The 22,623-nt window shown below is 39.4% G+C and overlaps 1 long non-coding RNA gene across 1 annotated transcript; it reads left to right on the forward strand.

The window, feature by feature from the left end:
* The first annotated feature begins 10,019 nt into the window (after positions 1 to 10,019).
* Positions 10,020 to 12,699, forward strand: LOC149401515 (uncharacterized). The gene is made up of 4 exons (XR_016296491.1): positions 10,020 to 10,190; positions 10,818 to 10,915; positions 11,297 to 11,392; positions 12,473 to 12,699. It is a non-coding gene; the product is annotated as an uncharacterized LOC149401515 (long non-coding RNA).
* The last annotated feature ends 9,924 nt before the right edge of the window (positions 12,700 to 22,623 follow it).

The following is a 22,623-nucleotide window of genomic DNA, read 5'->3' on the forward strand; positions in this document are numbered from 1 at the left end:
GGTTCACGTGCCACTTTTGTGACTGGAAAATGAAAGGTGGCGGGATAACTCAAATGAAATACCACTTGAGCGGTAACGATCCCCAGATCCGAGAAATGTCTAGAAAGCACCCCAAAGAGGCAGAAGAAGAAGAAGAGTTCGTATATAAAATTTAAATGCTTAAATATAGAACTAGTTATGTTATAGAAGTTTAAATATAAAAAAATTTGTTATTCATGTACAGGTCCCGGTGTGCCTATTCCATTGCCTTATGAGATATCCTCCGTGTACTTGCCGATGGAGGTTGAGGACTTCAAGAAGTACGTGGATGCATAACGATCCACGTGGGAACAATATGGATGTATCATTATGTCCGACGGTTGGACTGGAACCATGGAGTTGAGTATTCTCAACATCATGGTATACTCCGTTGGACGTACAATATTCTTGAAGTTTATCGATGCATATAATAAGATCAAAGATTCCACGTATATGTATGGAGTGTTGAAGGACGTCATAGACGATATTGGAGTGCACAACGTCGTGCAAGTTGTAACTGATAACGGCTCAGCTTACGTTAAAGCTGGGAAATAGTTGATGAAGAAGTACCAAGTGTATTGGACGCCATGCGCTGCACATTGTATCGACCTCACGTTCGAGAACATTGACAAACGTCTTATTATTGTGAAACCAATTGCGAAAGCTCGTAACATCACAAAGTTCATTTACAACCACACTTAAACGTGTTAGTAACGATGAGAGAATTCTGCCCTACTGAGCTTATTCGCCCCGGGAAGACACGATTTGCGAAACATGTTCATATCAACAGAGTCCAGCTGCGAAACATGTTCATATCAAAATCGTGGGAAGTGTGTAAGCTCAAGAATTCTGTCGCCGGTAAAGTTGTGCAGCAAACGGTGATGAACGCTTTTTTTTGGACTTCCCTTGACATGGTTTGCTCCATTTATGAGTCGATGTATGCAGCTCTACATGTCGTCGACACTGACGTGGTTCCCAATCTCGAAATGATGTACAATTTGTTTGAGCCGATGGTTGCACGTTTGTCACACCTTCAAGGAAAATAATGGGTTGTAGACATTATGACTGAAAGGTGGAAGAAGCAGCTACATCATCCGTTACATGAAGCAGCTCATTGGGTAAATCCAAAGCTTCAATACAACTCCACTGTTGACATGTGTAGCGAATATATGAAAATGGTTACTAGAGTCTTCCATAAGCTACATCCACGCGAAGACTACACTGAGATTGGCAAAGAGGTAAGCAATTGTTTGATTTTAAATTTGTTATTGAGTACATGAATATTGAATTTGAAGTTTGGAATTGAATACATGTATTGTTTTTGTTGTAGATTATTTTTTTCCGTGATGTGGAGGGTGGATTTGGAGAGTGAACTGCCATAGCCGCAAGAATGAACATGCCACTAGCTACGTTTTTTTTTTAAGAATAAGTATCAAGTTGTTAATTACACGGTATATGACTTGTTTTCATTTGCAGCCGAATGGTGGGACGTTTTTGGGCATGAATGTCCCACACTGCGAAAAGTTGGTAGTGCGCATCTTGTCCCAAACAACATCATCGTCAACATGCAAGAGGAATTGGAGTACGTTCGCATTGATCCACAACAAAAAAAATGAACCAATCGGCTTACAAACTCTTGGATCAACTTATATTTTGTAGCTACAACCAAAAGTTGCAACTCAGAGATATGAAAGCTGTGAATGATGGCGTGGATAGACAAGATCCATATGATATCCTCGAAAGATCGATGGCGACGGTTGGTAACGAAAACCTAGATGAGGAAATCCTTGATTGGATTCGACCAATCTACCTCGATGATGATATTGGTGACCCTAATTCTAAAGTAGCTACCGAGGCTGGAAATTTAAGTGTTGACGTCGATCGAGTTATGCGGGACGATGTTGGCCACGATGATGGTAGTATTGGTGGTGATAATACTGTTGATGGTAGTACTTACGTTGGTAGCACTTATGGTGATAGTTCACATGACGGAGGTGTCGAGTATACTGGTGGTGGATATGGATATGGTAGTGATTATGGGGGTGGATATGGTCGGGTAGTGGTGACCCAAGGGGCCAAGGAGATAGACATGAATTTGGTACTCCGGGTGATGTTAGCGGTTTTGGACGAGGTGATGGTGATACTGATACAAGTGACAGGTTAGATTAACTATCCACATTTGATTTTTTTTTTGCGCTCCCCCGACATACGCAGCTCACATGTCTGGTGCTTCGAGTATTGATATTGATCAAATTTCTTCCCAATTTGATTCAATGTCGGTCTCGGGATCTGAGGCTAACACCTCACTTCCAAAATTCATTCTCTCTTCAAACAATTTCCTATCCTAAACCTATTCATCGGCATAGATCAGTACAACTACGAAATGCACATCAAAACCTACATGGAATACTATTCATCATATATGTTGTGGTCCGTATACTGTCAAGGTCAGCTGATGCAATCCCATACGTTTAACATCCTCGGCACTCAATCTACAAGTGATTCAGAGTTTCAAAACTTGTAGTCTTTTTTAATTTGTAGCATTTGAGAACTATTTTATGTTTTGCACTGTCTACTTTAAGTTTATTTCTTGTCATGAACTTTGTAGTATTTGATTGTATTTTCAAAATTTGAATTTGATGACATAGATTTGTAGTTGTTTTAAAATATATATTTGTTATAAGATTTTTGTCGATATATCTGTCGGTAGCTAGTCGATATATCATCGATATAATCGGTAGTCGGTATTGAAATTGTTATATAATTTTCGTCGATATATCCATCGATACTCGATATATCCGTAAAATCAGAATTTCGGTATGAAATATCTATATCGATATTTGAAATATTGGTCTAGCTAGTAGTACTAGTTAAGCTATATCGAAGGTGAACAAAACCGAAATTTGTTAGCCACACATGGTCAAGTGTACGTGGCGGACAGAGAAATGAAGCAGCTAGGCCGATGCTGATATATTGGCTGCGTTTGGTTGAGATTAAAATGCCCTATTTTTTTTTAGAAAAAACTAAACTGCTTATCTGGTGTTTGGCAAAACTGTTTTTACAAAAAATTTCAAAAGCAATTTTAGATTTTGTACATGAGATGGAAAAACTATAATTCTTAGCTTTTGGAAAAAGTGTTTTTAAGTTTGCTATACAAATTACCGTAATATTATCGTACAAAGTGTTTCTAAGTAATCTGTATGATATTTTAAATTTTATCCCCCTTCGTAAATTGTGAGAATTTTGTAGTATAATACATAACTTTTCTCTCCGCCTCATCTTTTTTTCTATCTAAGAGTGAAACTTGTTAAAAAATGATTTGTGCATTTTATTGGAATGTCGTTAGCCGTTGGAGTCCAATAGTAGTTTATCTTGTTACATTATCTTTTTTTCTCTTTGATTTTTTTTAGAAAAAAATATTATTCATATATATGCATATAAATAAACATATTAATAATCTTATTTAACTTTTAAGAACATGTTTATTTTTGTCTTTTTATTATAATATATTTATTTTACCAAACGTTAAATCAATTTTTGTTATCAGCAACAACTGTTTTATAAACAGTTTATCAAACACATGTCAGTTTTTGAAAAAAACAAATACTGAATCTAAAAACACTTTTTTAAAAACAAAGTTACGTCAAACGAGATCATTATAGAACAAAGCTAAGAAAACTGCGTAGTCAATGAAATCTTTCGCTCTTTTGAAGACGTCAGAAACAACTTCAGAGAAGTAAACTGCTAGTCTATTATTACATTGCCATGCCATTTTCTTTCCATTTATATATATATATATATATATATATATATATATATATATATATATTTTTTTTTTTTTTAATTTTCTGTGTTTTTGTTAGGGACAGAGTCGCAGTGGTGACAGGTTCGAATATAGGGATTGGGCTGGAAATAGTTCGGCAGTTGGGCTCTAAGTGAATCACTGTGGTGTTAACGGCGAGAGACGAAAAAATAGGACCCGAGGCTCTTCACAAGCTGAAACAAGTCTGACATATATGGCAAAGTGATTTTCCATCAGCTTGATGTCGCCGATTCCAGCGTCGCTTCTTTCACTGCTTTCGTCAAGACACGGTTTGGGAAGCTCTACATCTTGGTAACACATTCAATTTAATAATAATAGTTATAAGCCCATATATATTATATGAATAATTGGTTAAGCCATGAACAGGTTAACAATGCTTAACAATGCTGGGGTTAGTGGAATTTTACATACTTCAAGTTCTGGGGTAAGCAAGTGTATATATATTGTTTTAAAGATTATATCAACTGGTGAGGACAAGTATGTTCATTTTTGAAAAATTGAAGTGCGTGTGTGTATATATATATATATAGCCACAGGTTTAGTCGTTTCTGTAGACTGTGAGATCTATTAGTTGACTGAGCATCTTGTTTACGGTCTGAGTGTCTACATGTGTGACTTTTTTTTATGGTTACTAGGAGTATGAGGGTATCAATGTGTCGGTGTGCTGTGTTTCCTGTTTGGATTCGTTGAAGAATATGTATGATATCTTGAGCTTTGCGTCGTTCAGTTTCTGACCTGGCTATTATTATGTGATTCCTTTAGAATCTGGAAGTAATGGCGGAAGAAGGGGAAAGTCTTGACGCTCGTATCGCAAGGATAGAGCAATCGTTGGAACGACAGGCTAGAGAAGCGCAGCAAAGGAATGAGCAAACGGAGAGACAGAACCGTTTGATGGCATTGCTGCTTGAGCGAATGGATCAGCAGGTTCAACCAGATCCTCCTCTAGCTGCCGAGAACCAACCTCAAGAACCTCTTCCAGCCTTACCGGTAGCGAGAGCGGAAGAGCTGAACTACCGTATTCCTGATGTAGCCCCTGTTATAGGAGAGCCAGTGTACGAACGATTCCGGAAGCAGAAGCCACCAGTGTTCGAAGGAGGTCCAGACCCTGTAGCGGCTGAGAATTGGATCAAGAAGATCCAACAGATCGTTAGCTACATGCAGTTGTCCGACGCGGAGCGCGTAGCTTGCGCGATCTACCAGATGACCTCTGAGGCTCGAAGCTGGTGGGAAGTAACTGTCATGTCAGAGGATGTAACGACTATGACATGGGTACACTTCATCAACCTCTTTCATGAGAAATACCTGAGCGAGGCAAGCACATCCGGCAAGATTCGAGAGTTCATGAATCTGCGTCAAGGGAAGATGCCAGTAGCGGAATACGTTGCGAAGTTCGACGAGCTGGCAAAGTTTTCTCCGTCCGTGGTTCCGACCGATCAAGCACGGAAGACGAAGTTTATGCATGGTTTGAACGTTGGAATCGTGAAGCTGGTAGAGAGCGGAGACACTGGGCCAAGAACCTACGCTAGTGCGGTTCAAAGGGCATTGAGGATCGACGCTTGGCATGGAGACGTGGCAGTTTCTGCTCCAACTCCTCTTACTATAGTGCCGCCACCACAAGCTGGTTCGAATACAGGGAATCAGTTCAAGAGGAATCGTTTCCAGCAGCAGTCAGGACGCCGTAATCCGACGAACTATGGAAATCAGCCTCAACAGAGGAATCAGTCGGGAGGCGGAAACTCGTATGGAAAAGGTAAGCGCTTCCAGAAAGGTGACCAGAACGTCGATAACAAGCGCGCCAGACCTGACAATCAGAACATCCCTCAATGTGCGAAGTGTGGGAACCGACATTCAAGCGAGTGCCGAGCCAATAATGTTACTTGTTACAATTGTGGCCAAGTGGGACATTATTCCAGGACCTGTCCAAACCCGAGACAAGGAGATGTACCAGCCAAGGCCCCACCGAAAGCCAATGCTCGAGTGTTCACTATTCGTGAAGATGATGTGCGTGCAGGAACGTCTACTGCAGTTACAGGTCAGCTTTCTGTGGGGAATCTTTCAGCTTATGTACTCATGGATTCAGGTGCTACGCATTCATTTATTGCATCTAGAATAGCTGAAAGGTTAGGAAGTGAAAAGTTGAATTTTTCCTACCCGTTCATAACCGTCAGTCCGGCAGGAGATTTGTTCGAATCTAAGTCATGGTTCAAAAATGTACCAATTCACGTTCAAGGTAGAGAGCTGATGGCTCATCTGATTGAACTTGAAATGGTTGACTATGATGTTATACTCGGGATGGATTGGTTAAGCAAGCATCACGCAGTGATTAACTGCAATAAGAAGGAAGTTAAGTTTCAAGCTCCTGGGAGTGAATCGTTTTACTTTCATGGATCATCTCGGAAACCAGCCCTTCCAATGGTGTCAGCAATGAGAGCTTTGAGGATGCTACATAGTGGATGTGTTGGATTTCTAGCAAGCGTAAGAGATGTATCGAAGGAACAGAAGGTAGAGCCGAAGGATATTCCAGTCGTAAAGGAGTTTTTAGACGCATTTCCTGAAGACCTACCAGGATTACCACCTGACCGGGAGATCGAATTCTACATAGAATTGATTCCTGGAACTGCATCGATATCGAAGACCCCATACCGGATGGCTCCAGCAGAGTTGAAAGAGCTTAAGACGCAGTTACAAGAGTTGTTGGATAAAGGTTTCATCCGTCCAAGTCACTCTCCGTGGGGAGCGCCAGTGTTATTCGTGAAGAAAGCAGATGGTTCTCTAAGATTATGCATCGACTACCGAGGATTGAACCAGGTGACTATCAAGAATAGATACCCGCTTCCTCGTATCGACGATTTGTTTGATCAATTAGCAGGAGCGCAAATCTTCTCAAAGATCGATCTACGTTCGGGCTATCATCAGCTTAAGGTCCGAGGTGAAGACATTCCGAAGACAGCGTTCCGAACGCGATATGGGCATTATGAGTTCTTAGTCATGTCCTTTGGATTGACGAATGCTCCTGCAGCATTTATGGATCTAATGAACCGAGTGTTTGAGGCGTTCTTGGATAAGTTCGTGATCGTTTTCATAGACGATATCCTCATATACTCGAAGACCCAGGAGGATCATGAGCAGCATTTAAGAATCGTTCTAGAGAAACTCCGAGAAAAACAGCTCTATGCCAAGTTCTCGAAGTGTGAATTTTGGCTTAACAAGGTAATCTTCTTGGGTCATGTCATTTCGAAGGAAGGAGTTATGGTCGACCCAGTGAAGATCCAAGCAGTTAAGGACTGGAATAGGCCGAAAACAGTAACGGAGATAAGAAGTTTCCTAGGTTTAGCTGGCTACTATAGGAAATTCGTGGAAGGATTTTCTAAGTTAGCCATGCCTCTGACCCAATTAACACGAAAAGGAACCAAGTTTGAATGGACGGACAAGTGTGAAAGCAGTTTTCAAGAGCTAAAGAAGCGCCTAACGATAGCTCCAATCCTTGCAATTCCACAAGGAACTGAAGGTTTTGCAATTTATTGTGACGCATCGAAACAAGGCCTAGGAGCAGTGCTGATGCAACGGGGCAAGGTGATCGCCTACGCATCTCGACAGCTCAAGGACTACGAGACAAGGTATCCAACGCATGATATGGAGCTCGCAGCTGTGGTTTTTGCACTCAAACTTTGGAGGCATTATCTGTATGGAGTACACTGCGACATTTACACGGACCATAAGACCCTCAAATACCTCTTTACTCAGAAAGAGTTGAATATGAGGCAGGGACGTTGGATGGAATTGTTGAATGATTACGACTTTGAGCTTCATTATCACCCTGGAAAAGCGAATAAGGTGGCTGATGCCCTTAGTCGAAAGACCGCCGCAGTAGCTGCGAATCTAGTTGGACAGTCTCCTCAGCTCAAGTCAGAGATAGAAAGGTTGGAGATGCAGCTAATCACCGGAAGATTAGCAGCTCTTAATGTGCGACCAACCCTTCTTGAGCAGATAAAGGAGGGACAATACGCGGATGATTTCTTGCCTTGAAAGATGTTTGACGCCCAAGGGAATCAAGAAGGTGAATTCAAGTTCGACGATCGGGAAATGTTGAGATGTAACGGTAAGGTCTGTGTGCCTACCGATGATGATCTCCGACGCCAGTTGCTGCAAGAAGCTCATGGGACTCCATATTCGATCCATCCAGGTGCGACAAAAATGTATCAAGATCTCAAGAAGATCTATTGGTGGCCGGGTATGAAGAGAGATGTGGTGACGTTCGTCCAAAAGTGTCTTACATGCCAGCAGATTAAGGCTGAGCATCAGAAACCCGCAGGGATGTTGCAACCCTTGGAAGTTCCACAGTGGAAGTGGGACCATATCACGATGGATTTCGTGTCGGGTTTACCCAGGACTACGACAGGGTATGACGCAGTCTGGGTGATTGTAGACAGGTTGACGAAGTCGGCCCACTTTCTTCCCATAAGGACCACTTATTCAATTGATAGATTAGCTGAGCTATTTATCAAGGAGATAGTGCGCCTGCATGGAGTTCCTTTGTCGATCGTTTCAGATCGAGATACTCGATTCACTTCGAGGTTTTGGCAACGTCTCCACGATGGCATGGGATCAAGATTGAAGTTCAGTACAGCCTTCCACCCTCAGACTGATGGGCAGAGTGAGCGCACCATTCAGATTCTGGAAGATATGCTCCGAGCCAGTGTGTTAGATTTTCAGGGCTCGTGGAGCCGTTACCTTCCTTTGATAGAATTTGCGTATAACAATAGTTATCAAGCGACTATTGGAATTGCGCCATATGAAGCACTCTATGGAAGGAAATGCCGATCCCCTGTCCACTGGGACGAAGTCGGAGAGAACAAGCTCGTAGGGCCAGAGATGCTAGAGCAAACCACAGAAGCAATCAAGAAGATCCGAGCGAGGATGAAGGCCTCTCAGAATCGTCAGAAGAGCTATGCAGATAAACGGAGACGACCTCTTGAGTTTCAGGTCGGAGACAAAGTGTTTCTGAAAGTTTCACCAATGCGCGGGGTAATGAGATTCGGCAAGAAGGGTAAGCCGAGCCCCAGGTATACAGGACCTTTTGAGATCCTGGAGCGCGTTGGAGTGGTAGCTTATCGTTTAGCTCTGCCACCGTCAATGTCTCATCTGCACAATGTCTTCCATGTTTCAATGTTAAGGAAATATGTGGAGGACTATTCTCACGTTCTTCCGGTCCATGAAGTCGAGGTTTCAGAAAATGTACAACATGAAGAGCCAGCAGTTGCAATTCTCGACAGGAAAGAGAAGATTTTAAGGAACAAAGTAATCCCCTTGGTGAAAGTGCAATGGAAAAGGCACAATGTCGAAGAAGCGACATGGGAACTCGAAGAAGAAATGAAGAAAAAGTACCCATCGCTTTTCTAAGTTTCGAGGACGAAACTTCTTTAAGGGGTTAGGGGTTGTGAGACCCGACTTTTGTACACGTCAGCTTCTGTAAAAATTTCCTCTTATCAATAAATAAAGGAAATTTTCTTCTCTCTCCGTGTTGAATGAATTATAAGAATTCACAATAAGGAAATAGTGAGTTTTGATAATCCGAATATAAGGAAAGAGATTTTTGAAAGCACTTGAATGTTGGAATAAAGTTAAGTGCTTGAGAACGAAGGAAATAATATTTGAGGGTGATGAAATTTCGGAATAAAGATATTCGAGTAAACCGGATATTATTTTCTGAATACAATTACTCGGAATGTACTCGGAGATTAAAAATCTCAAGAGTGAAAATAAATTCTGAAATCCCTTAAATATATTCAAGGTAACGAGAATTAATGAGAATTTTCTCGGTTATTTTTCGAGATTATTTTCAATTAATCAAGGACGAAGTTGTGAAGTTTTATTTTGAAAGGACTTATGTGCAACGTTTTGAGGGACGAAACTGAAAGAAAATCTTGCTGAGGGGTTGTCTGGAGAGATACGTGGCCATCAGGACGTGGGCCACATGTCTATATGTGGCTCAAGAGGGACTTGCCACGTGGATTTCATTTCCTTCTCTCTCACTCTCATTTTCGATCTCTCTCTCTCTTTTTCCCTCATCTTCTTCGCGTTTCTCTCAGCCGAACCAGACGAAAAAAAAATCCCAGACAACCATCACCGAGCCATTTCTCTCGGTCGCTCAACCCACGCCGCCACCGTCTCTCGCTCTTTCCCTTTCTCTCTCTCTCTCGCCTTCGCGCGTCACGTGGTGCCGAGCCATCGCGCGCGCCTCGACCGAGCGAAGCGACGCCGCCGCGAGCTCGCCGTGACCACCGCCTGAGGAAGAGACGCCGGGAACGAGAGTTACAGCGACGAGGACTCCGGATTCGCAAGAATTTTGGTAAGAAAAGCTAAACCCGAATTGATTTTTGAGATTTAGGGTTTTTGAAATTGAAAATTTGGGGGTTTTCGATTTCAATGAGGATTTTCGTGAAATTGATTGGTTTCATACGTTAATTGGACTCGATTGTTGATGTATATGACCTGAATTTGAAGTTTTGAATTCGGATTTCTGGGTTTGTTGATTTTGGCCGAAAATCCCGTAAGCTAGGGTTTGAAGATCTAAGTTTGGGTTCTTGAATTTTCGAAGGTTGTTTAGTGATTCTGAGACGTTCTTTTTTAGCAAGTTGATGTCCAGGAATTGTTTGAGAATCGCTGTTGGAATTGAAATAATTTTTGGACGAATTTTGGTGTTTATGTGAACATAGCCGTGTGGTTGTTGAATATTGTGGTTTGAATCCTGGATTTTATGTTGTTACGAGGCTGTGATGATGTGTATGAGATGCTGAATTTTCTGGTTTGTTGAGAACGGTTTTTGGTTAGTGTGGATTCGACTTGATTTGGTTCGGGTTTGAGTCAATGTGGATTTTGTGACAAGTTATTTGGTTTGTTGACAAGTTTGGGAATTTTGGTACGAGTTTGAAATTGTGAAATTGACTCGTTATCGGATTCGATGACTTGATTACAGATCTAGACGGACGAACGGAAACCAGACGAGGCGAAGGCGACGAAGCCGGTTTTGAAGATTCTAAGAAAGAGTTATCGAAATTAAAGCTCGATTAACTCGTGAGTCTTTTAATCGCGTCTCGCGTTTAAATACTCTTGGATTTGATTATGTGATGTATTTCGCGTATTTAAATAAATAATTTATGTTTGTTTATTTAATAACGTTTAAGAGTTTGATTTGATTCGCTTTGGAATTCTCGGTTACTTTTTATTCGGATCAATTTATTTGAGACTCATAAGCATGTTATTGGATTTTATTTCGTATTGTTCTCGATACGAAAATACGCGAGTCTTGAATAAGTTTGACTTCCGAAAAACAGGAGAATAATGAATTAAATTCTCGAATTCCGAACCGACTCGAATCTAATCCCGACAACGAACCTTATCTTTTCAAGTAGTTTCAAATCCAGTAACTAACGAAGTTTCAACTTCGGATTCTAGTTCTCTCGACGCTCCAGGACGTGCTAAAGGTCTCGGGAAGCGTGTAAAGCAAAGTGTCCTCCGGAATTCATCGAGTTCTCCGACGAACTATTCCGGGTAAGTGGGATTTAAGTTTGAGGCGCCAAAAAGGGGAATGGTGCCTAGTAGAATAATTGTTTATGTTTCTTCGTTTAATCCTAAAACAAAGAGAAACCCTCAGTTAGACAAGATGACCAAATAAGGCTTCGGCCACTAACTAATAAGATAATAAAATGATAGGGTTAAACGGTTAGCGGGTTAAGAACCTTGAAGCCTTTAAAGTTATGTTGAGCTTCTGTTATAGGTTTTACCCCTTCGTCCTGATGAGAGGACAACAGGAGGAGGAAAGACGGTGTCCTCCGGATTCAATCCCGAGAGGAACTGTTCTAGGAGAAGGTCCAGCCTCACAGCTGTCGACAACTCCTTGTAAAATACTTAAAGAGCCATACAGTGAAATTAATAATGTTAACGACGGGCTTTATCCCGATAAGATCTCCTCCTGTATTAAGATAGGCAGGTAGGCTGTAGACAGCTCTTGTAAAACATAACGAACTCTTGTCGGCAATGTAGCGAGTGGCATTCCTGAAGGCCCTTTAATGGGAAGTCGATGGGTGGCTTCAGGTAAGTCGATGAGTGGCTTACCTGTCCTGAAGGAAATATGAAACCCTGGACCAACCAGGGATTGGTGAGGGTTTGCTCCCCTCTACCATACGCGCGTCAAGGCCCTCCTACATGTGCTAGTGGATCCCAGACATTAAAACTTCGGCCTTCTGAGGACTAGGCTCAAGTTCTCAGAATGGTTTACTCATCTCTCATGAACGGCTGCGGACTGAAGTGTTGATTGGCCAGTCCACTGATGTAAGGCGCCGGTATGAGCGAGATGGATGAGTTTCTAGGAAGACGGTTATTAGCCGGATTCCTATATGATTATGTGTTTGATTGTTTTAGAACGGGGTTCTAAAACTGAATATGTCTATGTTGATTGAATGATATTTTTGTTATCCTGTTTGAATGATTGAACTTCTTTATTCTTCTGAATCTATCACCTGCTGTTATCTGCATTTTATCATCTGCAACCATGCATCTCATGTAGTGCTAGGTTAGATATCCTGCTTACTGAGTCGGTGTGACTCACCCCTTAAATCCCTCTCCTTGTAGATAAAGGAAAAGCTCAGGCGAAGCAGGAGTGCTAGTCAAGGTAGATCTCATGACGACCTGTGGCATAGGAAATGCCTTTTTGGGAAATGGGTATCAGGTTTTTGAAAACCGAGCTTGTATGCTCGTGAAAGTTTTATATAGCTTTTGGAAGAACTTTTATTATATCATAACGTTTAGATAATCGGCCCGAACCTCTTTTTACGTTTTGAAACTCGGTTAGCACGATTATGGGCTTGTGCTTATGGATAGCAAGCTAGGGTAGTCCGCATTTTTGTAACCCTTTTAAAATATATATATATATATATATATATTAGTTCTAAAATATCGCTCTCTAATAGGAATATTATTTGTTTAAATCAAGACTCTAATATGTCAAATATGGTGTAAAATTGGAATGTGCAAAGTTCGTATTATGTAGTGGTAGATAATTCCAGACCACCTCCAAATACCATTAACTAGATATAGGTATTTGTGGATGACACAACTAAAGTTGATAAAACATGATATAAAGTTAGGAAATAGCCAAAGAAGTGGTCACACTTGAATTCGTGGACCCTTTTGTGTTTGAGTCAGTCTAATCTTGTTTGCATAAATGGTTGGTGTAACAGCAACCACCAAGCCCAGAAACAATGATTCAGACTTACGAAGCCGCCGAAGAGTGCTTGCGAATAAATTAATACGGTGCCAAAGCCACAACCGAAGCTCTCATTCCCCTTCTCAACCTCTCAGGGCATGTTTGGTTCACTTAAAAACAGAGGAATGGAATGGAATCTATTCCAAAAGAATTGAATAATTTTGTTTGGTTCATTTTTTGAAGCTGTAACGATCATTCTATAGAATGATCATTGCTTCATTTTCATTCCACCATATAAGTGAAGAATTGACCATTCCACTGTGGAATCACTTATTTTCCAAAATTATCCTTCAAAGCTTTAGACATTAATAATTTTTTTTCTTGAAACAATTAAAACCCGCCACATCCATTCAGAACAACAAAAAAAGAAAAAAATCAGTGTTGCCATAAATGGCGGTGGAACTGTGCCTCCGCCGTGGCTATGACGATCCCCGTGGCTTCGAGAGGGTCTTCTGGACGCCCTTCGCCACCGCCCTCCTCTTCTGCTTCTCCAACGCTTTCAGCGGAAGACGCACCAGCGGCAAGGACTGGGATGGCGGTGTTGGATCGGTCGCCTCCGGCGAGTTTCTTCTCGGGGTGTAGATCCGGATCCCCGTGCGTCGTTCTTCGTCTGGATTGATTTTGTTATTTTTTTGGTTTTTTGAAAGTCTGTGCTTGATTGCTTTCTGATGGAGGTGGTGGTAGTATTTAAAATATCAGTCAACCTGTTTTTGAAACATTTTTTTTTAAACCTTGTATGGAGAGAACAAGCTTCAGATCTAGGTAAGGAAGATGAAGTTTTTTTTTTTTTTATTAGTTCTCTTAGTCTGACTTTGATTTTTATTTTTAGTGGTACTTGAAATGATCGATGTTATTTCTCAGATTAGGATGTTTATTTTACTTTGGAGAAGATGAAGTGAGGGGTATTTTTGTCAATTACTATTTATTCCATTATTATTTTTAATTGATTAAAAACCAAACCAAACAATTGAATAGCTTTTGATTCTCATTCCATTATCATTCTCTTTCCCATTCTCATTATCATTCCATTTTTCTTTTTCAACCAAACATACCCTCAGATTCGCCTAGAATCGTCAATGTGTCCTCTATGGGATTTTTTTTTTTGAAAAATAGAAATCTATTAGTAATCACAAACGTTGTTGATTAATTACAGACTCTATCGAAGAAGGAAAATCATCTAACCAAACGAGTTTATCGTCTATAGAAAGAGCGTAAGTTGTTAACCCATGGGCTGCCATGTTGGCTTCCCTATAGTTTATTGTCTAACTAGATACATCAGACAAAATGGAACCAAACTCATTTTTGAAAGAAGATTTCCTCTCCAAAGCTTGCACCACCGTCTTAGCATCTGACTCCACAAAGTGGATAGACAGAAACACTTTCAAATCCCAAGATAAGCCGTAGCAGAGAGCGAGAGCTTCAGCTTCTTTGACCGTGAATTTGCCTAGGAGATTTTGAGCCAATGCAACCATGACCAGTCCATAAGAGTTGCGAATAACAGCTCCAACTCGAACAAAGTTAGAAGATTTTGGAATTGAGGCATCGACGTTGAGCTTGTAGAGATCGCAACTTGGGGGTACCCATCTTGCTTGGGAGCGATCCTGTTTGGGGTCAGGATCGCTCGGCAAGCTAACATAAAATGAGCGTCTGGATTGGGCAGACTGAAATTCAAGAAGAAAATTTGACGTCCACGAAGTAATCTGGTAAGGGTCCTTCTTAATGTTTTCAAAGATCCTTATATAGATCCTTATATATGTATGTATAATCTAATCATTCTTACCGTGAGGGAATATGTGAAATATTATTGGCTGTATAAAGATATGTATGGTATTTGAGTATAGCGTAAGTAATGGATATGAACAGGTAGCTGCAATATTTTAGGATTTGGCCGGAGAGTACTATTGTATTTTATCGTAGCGTTTGGAGATGTTCTTGATATAAAATGGAGCATGAAATTTAAAGTTAAACAGTGGGCTTAGTTATGATAGCCCATGAGATTGTTAAATTTTAGTTTAAAAAGTGGGCTTTATTATGGTAAAAGGTTATTTAAAAATTAGCATCAAGCTGTAGAGTTTATTTTAATTATTCGGGTAGATATATTGGTTGGTTTATTATAAATTTGACTAACAATAGTCATCACTATTCGAATTGGAATATTTTCATTAAAAATTGAATCAAAGTGTGTTATTATAAAACAGTTTGTTAAATTATCCTTATGCGCATATTATCAAACACTTGGTGTATCCAGCACATAGTATCTCAAAGGCTGGAAGAAAATCAGAGGAAAAAACATTAACAATAACCCAAAGGATAACATCCAAACGACAAGGAGAAAAAGAAAGAATTGATAACCAAAATAAACTCACAAGATACGAGCGACAGCGAGACATGAAGGAGATGAGCAACGACGATGAAGATCGGTGTTTTAAGCATTTCCTTTCAGTTTTATCGAGAACTTGGCAGCGATTTTGCCGTACTGTGGATGTACACTTAACCACACCTTCACTTAGCGTAGCTCTCACATCTCTATAGGTACAGATGAAAAATATATCAACACAGATTCTCTGTCATGGTAATCTTGATCCGTAAGTGAATATAATTTGAGAGAAGTAAAGCTGATATTTAATATTGCACTTCAAATTCAATCATTAGTAGTGGTAGTTTATGTGTAGACAAAGGATGAGGAGTGAATGAAAAGAAAAAATCAGAGGAAAAAAGAGAAAAAATCTGACTAACGAATCTAGATTCACTTTGCTGCTATCTATATAATTTTCATATAATAAAACCTAGAGAACTGAGTCTACATAATGATAATATTCCCAAATCCGAAATATAAGACCTGTGGCAACGTTTGAGAAAGTATACAAATAATTCCAAAAACAATCCAAAGAGATTTCCAAATTCTGTAATATTAAACTCGAAAGTAGAAATAAAGAATCCAGACATCAAAATTAAGGTTTATTATAAGATGCCTTGAAACAGCTTGTGTTATTAATAAGGGGATGGACACAGGGGAGGAGTTAATTTGTAATATAAAATGTTTGAAGAATCAAGATGTATTTGTGAGTTGAAAGTATATTTAAAAATCTGGATAGGTAGATGATAGTTGTTCATGAGATATATTTTAGATGATACAGTATTGTTAATTCTAGTATTTACAGAGAGAGGAGAGTGAATTGACAACACTGACATTTAAAACATATCGTTAACCAAATGCGCATGTATTTATAGAATAAAGCATAAAATTACAGGAGCCGACTGCATAAATCCAGATTGTCTAGTAGAACTCTAACACGTAGGAAGGCACTTTAGAAGTGTAGGGAGTTGGGATCGAGATCAAGAAATCCACCCAATTGGTTAGCAATATAGCGAGCAACTGGAGTAGTTCTGCTACCGAGCGGCAGGTTGTAAAGTTGGACCCGAAATAGAGTGCAGATGTATTCTTCCTTAGGCATTGGAGTGAGATTTGCAGGGACGTCTATGATGAGCAAACTTTTGTCAAAATGCCAGGGCGCTCCGCGTAGAACCTTTTTCATGTCTGCATCTTATTCAATTTGGAACCAGAATATGTTATTTCCGAGGGGTTGAATGGAGAAATTTTCTCGCAGATTCCACGCTTTCGACATTGCATCAAAGAGTCTATCAATTATGATTTTTTCTGGGCTAAAATGTATACGACTATTGCAGTGGCTAATAGAACTTGATTTTGTACATCTTGATTCTCTGGAATGATGTGTTTATGCTTTTCTTTATGGGAGAGAGAGTCTGTTTGGCTGATAGTATTTGAAGGAGGCAACATTTTGGAAAGGTTGGGTGGTAGAGAAGGTTTTAAGTTTTTGATTTTTTTTAAATAGATCATTATTTATAGGGTAATTTAGCAAAATAGCCAACTTAAACGTTGAGAATTGCTAAATAGCCAAGGTTTGGTAAATAGTAGGTAAATAGCCATTTTTATATATTTACAAACGTAAATATCAAGTAAATAGCCACTGCAATATTAAGCCACGTCATCATTTATGGCTATTTACTTAATATTTACCAAACATTGGCTATTTAGCAATATCAAACGTTTAAGTTGGTTATTTTTCTAATTTTTTGTTATTTATATGTAAAGATAAAACTGTATAGTTGCTATCATTATAATTTTCATGGGTTCATAATCAATCACGATCTTGAAAAAACTGTTATCAGATAAAAATTATGTAATTGCAAATTTTTATTTTTTTATTTATTTATTTTTTAAAATAGACTAAGTTAATTGAAATCGTAAACTGCAGATTTTTTTAAAGAAAGTGGGGGAAATTTGAGTGACTTATGAGTGTGTTTTATTTGAGACGGTTACAAAAAAACCGAAATCACCACAGGGGGGACAAAAGCGGTTACATTGAACCGATAAAATAAGAAAATATATATGCCATATTTTATCTTTGATTATATAGGTAAGTATCAAAGGAACTTTGCTGACAAAAATAAATTTAAGGAAGCATAATTACACATTTTCAGAGTAGATTTAAGAAAGAAAAGAAAACAAGCACAACAAACGTATTGGCAAAGATCCCAACTTTGAAAGTTGAAAAGATATATATATATATATATATATATATATATATATATATATATATATATATATAAACATAGAGAGATGCTATTTCAAGATACCTGATAAAATAAAACAAAACAATTGAACTGTTGAGTTTCTAAGATAAACCTCGATAGAGGATGGGAAGAAAAAACATATGAAAACAAGGAAAAAAATTGAAAAAAACAACAAGAGTCGATTGATTAATGATAATATATAGTGTGATTAATGTATCTATGTGAAACGGAAGGATAAAACCATAAATACGGTTGAACTTTGTTATGAGGAAAGTGCAAAGAGAAGTTTTTGAAGAAATACTGTTGATAAGAAAAGACGGTTTTCAAGAGAAGGTGTTCAGAAGAGGAAAGGGAGCAAAAGGACAAAAATGTTGGCCAAAAAACTTCATAATAATTCCTATTCAAATATTATCAAATACTAGGTGGACCAAACAACAGTTTGTTAAGAGTTTTCCTTGTGCGCATATTATCAAACACACCAAACACATAGTATCCCTAAGGCATGAAGAAAGCCAGAGGGAAAAAAACATGAAAACTATAACCCGGAGCATAACACCCAAACGGCAAAGAGGAGAAGAGAGAAAAGATAACTAAATAAAAACTTTCAAAGTAAAAGCAACAACGAGAGGATGTGAAGAAGATGAGTTCAGATCAAAATCTCGCCGCATAGACATTTTGTCCCCATAGTGCCTGCTCAAATCAGATCCAAAATCATGGTCTTTTTGGCCTGACATTGATCCAAAATCACCAAAAAGGCGACAGGATTGCGAGACAGCACCGACACGAACAAGATCAGCCGGGTCATCCAAACAATCGAGGATCTTCGTAAACATGTCGGGCTCAAGCGACTCCAAATTTTTTTTTTGTTTCTTCATCAACTCTGCTTTCGTTAATCAAAGCCACATCTTCGGTGACTGTTCCATCCACCGGTACAACACATATTCGGAGCAAAGCCGTGACTCCTCTCAAGATCTCGACTCAGCCATCGCACATACGCACTGTCCAGAGGTGGAGCCACCATGAGCAACATCTCTTCTTTCTTCACCAACATCTCTTCTTTCTTCACCACCATTATTATTCCTCTATGGGAAAATTGAAGGTGATAATAACAATAATAATTATAATAATCTTATCTCGAGATTCGTTACATGAAGCTATATTATATGTCAATATGTTTGGAATACCCACGATATTCCGTAAAATTCTATCGGCATTACTGTTTATGCTGGATGCCAGCATAATTGTACTATCTTCGAAATTTACTCAATATCTTTGGAGAATCAGCATGTTCTTTGATTTGAATCTTTTTTTTTTTGGGTTAAATAAGAGGCACTTCTATGCCAGCTTAACATTTGTTTTATACATAAAATTTTCATTATGGTTGTCAATAATACAAAAGAAGTCTATTGAAATATCAGTTAATAGGTTCAATTAATTCATAATTGAGTATGTAGTTTAGAAATGTTGGAAATATTGTAATAAATGGTACTTATTTACAATTGCGTGGCTAGTTTGTGGCTAAGATTTGAGTGTGATCCGCTCATCGGAATTGGCTAATTCCTGCGTACTCTTATTCCTCATTGCGACGAGTATAAGACTGAATGTTTATTTGCCAAAATCAATGCTATATTTAATGAGAAATTGATGCTCAAAATGGGTTGAAAAACACCAATGTTGTGAAGGAAATGAAATGTGTTATGGATGTGTGTGCTCATACAGAGCCCCACATGGAAGAGATATGTGAACTTTGTTTGTGCTTATATACCAATTGTGTGGAAAATGGTTTGGGTTCTCAAGGGCGACCCAGTTTTGTAAAGGGAAAATGGCGTAGGGAAGCCCAAGTCCACCACACGAGCGCGCCGCCACCGTTTGATTGGGCTTAGCCTAAATTTTTTCTTCTGATTTTTATTTTATTTTATTAAATAGAAATAAAATCATTTTATTAATTGCTGTTAAAGTAGACGATTTTGCATGGATTAATGCTTATAACCGTACCATTTAATTGGACGTTTCTGAGCTTGGCTAGACTATCTTTCAAGGCTTGTAACCGTGCATTTACCATGCACTTATGGAGACGTTTTGTAACCGAGCATTGATGCACAATGGTTGTAACCTTGCTTGGCCTCTCCTATAAAAGGAGGTCGAAGTCTCTCATTCAAAAATCATCCCAAGCAAGTCTTTCATAGCTTCCTCTCTCCCTCTCTCCGAAATTGTTTTCTTTGTTTGTTTTTATTCGTAATCCGGAGGTAGTTTCTAGTACTAAGGTTCTAGTTCGCTGAAGTCAAGCCGAGTGGTGCTAAGCTTGTCTTGTTGTCGTTGTATCTTAATAGGCTTTCACTCAACTAATCAAGCATCTGTGGAGGGCGATAAAAAGCTTCAAAGAAACCGTCTTATGAGCCTCAACGCTTTCTTTTCCGTTCACTCTTTCTTGTGTTCATACCAGTCAAGGTCTTTCCTGTTTTGTTATTTATTTTATTATTTTCTAGAAATTCAATTCGATTTAATTTCTTGCAAATTGTCTTTATTTTCCGCCAATATTATTATAATATTACTAACAATCTTGAAGCTTTTTATCTGTTGTTTAGACAGTTTGCGAGGAGAAAATATTGGGTTTAGTTTCTTTATTTCCCGGATTTGTTTGTGAAGATTATTAATTTTGTTGATTTCTTTTGTAAAAATGGAAAACAAGACAAACATGAACAATGGTGAGAACATCACCGAGACTCCGAATGTGGTAAACACCCCGAATGTTGTGACGACTATGGCCGGGAACAGACCCGCGGGTCTTGTTCGATCGATGGCGGCTATGGGCGTGAACGGACCCGCGGGTCTCGCTCAAAGCAGTTCTGTGGCACACGTGCCCGCCGAGAAGCCCGAGAAGTTCATGGGTTTGAACTTCAAGCGTTGGCAACAAAAGATGTTGTTCTACTTGACAACAATCGGTCTTGCGCGGTTCTTGACTGAAGATCCACCGACTCCTTGCGAGGAAATACTGATCCACAAGTGCTAATGGCCTATAGCGTGTGGAAAGATTCCAACTACTTGTGTCGGAATTTCGTGATGAATAGTCTTAATGACTCGCTATACAATGTGTATAGCTCCAAACGCTCTTCCAAAGAGCTTTGGGATTCTTTGGATTAAAAATATAAGACTGAAGACGCGGGCTCAAAGAAGTACATTGTGGGCCACTTCCTCGATTTTCAAATGGTGGATCCGAAGACCGTGGTGAGTCAAGTGCAAGAGCTGCAGCTTATCATCCATGAGATTCATCCTGAAGGGAAGACCATTAGCGAGTCATTCTGAGTTGCCTCGGTCATCGAAAAACTACCCTCTGGGTGGAAGGATTTCAAGAACTATCTCAAGCACAAGCCAAAGGAGATAAGTTTTGAAGACTTGGTTGTTCGTCTCCGAATTGAAGAGGACAACCGTGGCTCCGGCAAGAGGTTCAAGAGCTCTTCAAAGAAGGCAAACATCGTCGAACACAGTGAGAGCTCGAAGGGGAAGAAGCCCGCCTACAAGCTTGGGCCAAGGGAGGGAAGTTCAAGAAGAAGAAGTATCAACCAAAGTTTATCGGTAAATGCTTCAATTATGACAAAGAAGGTCACCGTGCTGCGGATTATAGGAAGCCGCCAAAGAAGAAAAAGGAGGCCAATGTTGTTGAGGGTCATAATGACCTCTTCGTTGTTGTGGTCTCCGAAGTGAACTTGGTGGACTCGAACCCTAAGGAGTGGTGGCTGTACACTGGAGTGACCCGCTACATATGCTCTGGCAAGAACTCATTCTCCTATCTTGAGCTGCTAGAAGACGGGGAGAAGTTGTTCATGGGTACCTCTGCCACCTCTGAAATCAAAGGAAAGGGCAGCGTCTTCCTGAAACTGACCCCTGGGAATGAGATGAAGCTCACGAATTTTCTTCATGTACCTGATATTAGGAAGAATCTCATTTTTGGGACCGTGCTGTGTAACCATGGGTTTAAAATGGTTTTTGAGTCTCAAAAGATTGTACTCTCTAAGAATGGGATGTATGTGGGCAAAGGTTATATTAAGAATGGTATGTTCAAGATGAATGTAATGTTGTCAATGGTGCCCAAAATAAGAGTAGTAGTGTCTATTTATCTACATTTGATGTAATATAGTCTCACGAAGACTCTTGCTTGTAAATGCTAAATCATTAATAAAAGTTGAAACGTTCATTCATTCTTCCTTATCTGTTTGAAGCTTTATGATAATCTATAGTATTTAGTCCTTAAACAAACCTAACAACACATGAAGAGAAAAATGCATATTTGCATGAACAAACTCTTCATGGTTTGTTTAAAACAATATATTCGCAATCTAAGGATCAAAGGACTATTGATCTCAGTACGATTGTTAGGAGAATCTATGATGTCTGGTTATGGGACATTGAGAGTTGGAGACTCTGTAGTTCTTCTAGGTATCTCATGAAGGTACTGAATTGACCAGTGCACTTCTAGAGACAGAATAAGAACAAACCATTTAACCTCTTATGTCTCGAAGTCACTACTTATGAATTGCATCATGCTTACCTCAATCCTGAAATGAGACATGTCATTTCATAGCTTACGTATTCTCATTTGAGAAAGTCAGAGTTCGGATTCACTATGTGATTCTGAACAGGACTTATTGATGAAGTACTAAGTTATGAAGATGTCATGAGTAACTTTGTGAAGATCTCATACATATGGAATTCATGTACAAGATTGCTGAAATGCAATGTATATCACTTCATGCTTTGTTCCTTGGAATGTGAATAAATGAACTGACCAGTGTCCAAATTGAGTGATGACTCTTTTGGATGAATCAATGTGACTTGTTAGCTCCTCGTCAATACATTATTTCTAACTTATTCACAAGCGACAAAGGAGTTGAGGAAATAACAGCTAGAAGGGTAAAATGGTAAT

The sequence above is a fragment of the Urtica dioica genome, chromosome 4 (genome assembly GCF_054948205.1).
Source record: "Urtica dioica subsp. dioica isolate 48M chromosome 4, U.dioica_male_clone48M_v1_H2, whole genome shotgun sequence".
NCBI lineage: Eukaryota > Viridiplantae > Streptophyta > Magnoliopsida > Rosales > Urticaceae > Urtica > Urtica dioica.